Raw genomic sequence first — 3,340 nt, forward strand, 5'->3', positions numbered from 1 at the left:
GCCTTCCTAGACATGGGCAGTTGATAATGACACGTTTTCCATCAGAAATGTTCCTTTTGAACAATGTAAATTTTTAGATGCCTATATTTTAGGTTTCCGGACTTAGTGGTACCTTTGCAATTCTGTTTTTCTGCTTGGATTTGAATCTCAAGTTCATGTTGTCTCTGATCCATACGTTACGCCGTCCAAAGTCATGAACATGATTTCTGATACACTTTACAATAATTTCTCCCAGGAACTGCTGAGACTTCCTTCTATTGATTTTCTTTATCCCTTGACGGACAAGATTTCCTGCATTCTACCAATATTACATATATATCACACCCTTTTTCTCCCTCTCCTTTTAAGCTTAAATTCCTTGTCATGAAATCAATGAAACTCAAGGAAAATATATCTTTTTTATAATCTTCACAGGACTCATCTGGCCCAGGAGCAGAATCCATGTATTCTACACTAAACTGTGTGCTAGAAAGCCACTTTACTTTTAAAACTTTGTTAAATCTCAACTTCACATGAAAACAAGAAATTAAAGCCCGATGTTTATCCTCAGAACATTCTGGTTCTTATAAGGATTTCATAGTCATATTTGATATTTCTTTTTTATTGTTTAATCTCTTGACTATAAAACTTGTTACTACATCGATTTGTTCCATACATTTTTATTGAGTATTTATCATATTCAAGTTACTATGCTATATTTATATATGAAAAGGCAAATAAGGGATTGTCATTATTCTACTGGAGAGCTCAGTTTATTACATTGGACATGTAAGCCAATGATTACATTAGAAAATATTCAATCTGCATTTTTTAAGAATATCATTTGCTTTTATTCTAAAGGATAAAGAAATTACTGATTTTTGTCTGAAGGCATAGAGAAATTAGGAACAGCCTGAAGAAGATACATAATTTTAGTTGAGATCCCAGGAAGAAGCAGTGGCTAGATTTTTTAGTAATATTATAGATATGCCATCTGGAAAGAAAGCATATATTTGAATTGGTTAGGTCATGTTGATATACAACTACTTTTCATATCTTCAACAATGATTCTCCAACCATCACAATGTACTGTCTTTCATGATCCTAAGGACATGAGTACAATGTCTTCATAATTCCTAACACCTGCTGCTCCTTCTTGCAGCAGAACCAGTTCCCTGAGAAAGGTCACATCTTTCCTGTATGAGGAGGCACTGAGTTGTGATAGTGCAAATACATATACTTTAGGCTTTTTCTCAGATACTGAGTATTTAATCCTGCATCACCACTTACTCTCTAACAAGCAGGATGTCCTCCATTCGCTATTTAACCTCCGAGTCTACTCTCTCATCTGCTACATAATAACAGTACCTACCTCACATCTCCAGCAAGAACCACCTTGCACATGCTATAAAGATATTGGAAGAAATATTTTGAATGCTTTGCTTCCTTCTGTTTAGAGTTAAATTTAGAGTTTTCACAGTTTAAAACACTACATATTTGAATGTTCTTGTTTGTTTTCTGTTTTCTCACTAAAATACCAGTTCCATGGGAGTAGAAATTTTTTATCTGTCTTGTTCACTACTGTTTCCCCAAGTATCAAGAATAGCCTGCCCCATTAAAAGTACTCCATAACTATTTGTTGAATGAATAAATGAGTGACTGAAGAAAATAATGAGCAAGGGATATGGAGTGGGCCAGCAAGACTAAGGGAGTATACAAAAAAGTTAGCATGAACACTACAGGGAATGAGATATCAATTACATAGTCCGTTGTATCAATAAAAGGACCTCTCATATATTATTTTGAATGCAGCTAAAATTAAAAGTGCAGTCGGGAAGTGCAACAGAGGTTGTCTGCGCTACACTCAGGAGTTCTGAGCTCAGACTGATTTAGGATTTTGGGACTCGCACTGTGATGCTTTAGTGACCTTCATACATTTAGGGATTATCCTTTAAGCAGACATTATTGTAAATATTTTCCAACTGTTTATAAAGGTTTAAGTAAATTAGCCTTCTGATAATTTTGTTTGTTTTCTGGATTTTCTATAATAAGTATGGATTGCATTTATCATAAAAAAATAGGCAAAAACTGCAAACAATTCACAAGAAAAAGACTTTATTGTTTATTTTTATTTTTTTTTTTTTAGTTTTTATTTATTTATGATAGTCACACAGAATGAGAGAGAGAGAGAGGCAGAGACATAGGCAGAGGGAGAAGCAGGCTCCATGCACCGGGAGCCCGACATGGGATTCGATCCCGAGTCTCCAGGATCGCGCGCTGGGCCAAAGGCAGGCGCTAAACCGCTGCGCCACCCAGGGATCCCAAAAAGACTTTATTGTGTAAAAAAAAAAAAAAAAAAAAAAAAAGAACCCTGCTTTTATAAAGGATTTTTTATTAAACATACAGACATTGAATTTTACCAAATAGATCTCATGATCTATTGAAATGTCTATGTACATATTCTATTTTGACTGATTAAGAAGAATATCTTAATAACCTATGCTTGAAATTCTTGGATGAAAAGAAGTATATTCAATATCTTATTCTTGGAATTCAATTTTAATTTAATTGTTAACAGTTTATTTAGGAATTTTACATTTATATTTCATTAGTTGGTATTCTTATTTGCAAGTAACAGAATCCAACTCTAGAGAAGTTATGGGGAACCTGTCAGGAGAATATTGAGGACATATAGAATGCTCAGAAGGCTGAAATCAGACCATAAACAGAAACCAGAGGAATTCTAAGGGTGAGATAGCAAGTCATAGCCAATAGCACACAAAGCTGCAATCTTGTCCTTTAGTCAAAGAGCTCTGTTCTTCAGGATACTCCCTCAAGATTCAAAATCCCTGTAGAGAATATCTTACTAGCTCAGATTTAGCATATGGCTGTCTCTGATGATCAAATAGACTGGTAGGTGAGTCTAGGAACCTTGATTTTTCATTGAGAGGCATCCCTTGGGAATATCAAGTTTATTAAAACTAGCTACACTGAGGAACTTCCCTAAAGGGACATAGTTGGAGGCAGGGTATCCATTCTCGCTATGGGTTTCTGTTTAATTATCTTTCTCATTATTTTTTTTCCAGATTGGCATAAAAGTTATGTTAGCTATATAAAATTAATTTGAACACTTCCTATATTTATTTTATCTAGTACGTTATATAATATGCAAATAATTTGTTTTTTAACATGAAAGAACTTATCAACTTATCAACACATTATCTGGTCTTAGAAATCTGTTGGTCTCATCAACAAATTACTGGGAAGTAATTCCAGGCAGGGTAACTTCTCAATTTCACCCATGTTGGTTGGTTTATTCCCTCAGATTGCATGTTACAAAAATGAGAGCTGGGACCATGTC

This window comes from Nyctereutes procyonoides, unplaced genomic scaffold (assembly GCF_905146905.1).
Source record: "Nyctereutes procyonoides isolate TBG_1078 unplaced genomic scaffold, NYPRO_anot_genome, whole genome shotgun sequence".
Classification (NCBI taxonomy): Eukaryota; Metazoa; Chordata; class Mammalia; order Carnivora; family Canidae; genus Nyctereutes; species Nyctereutes procyonoides.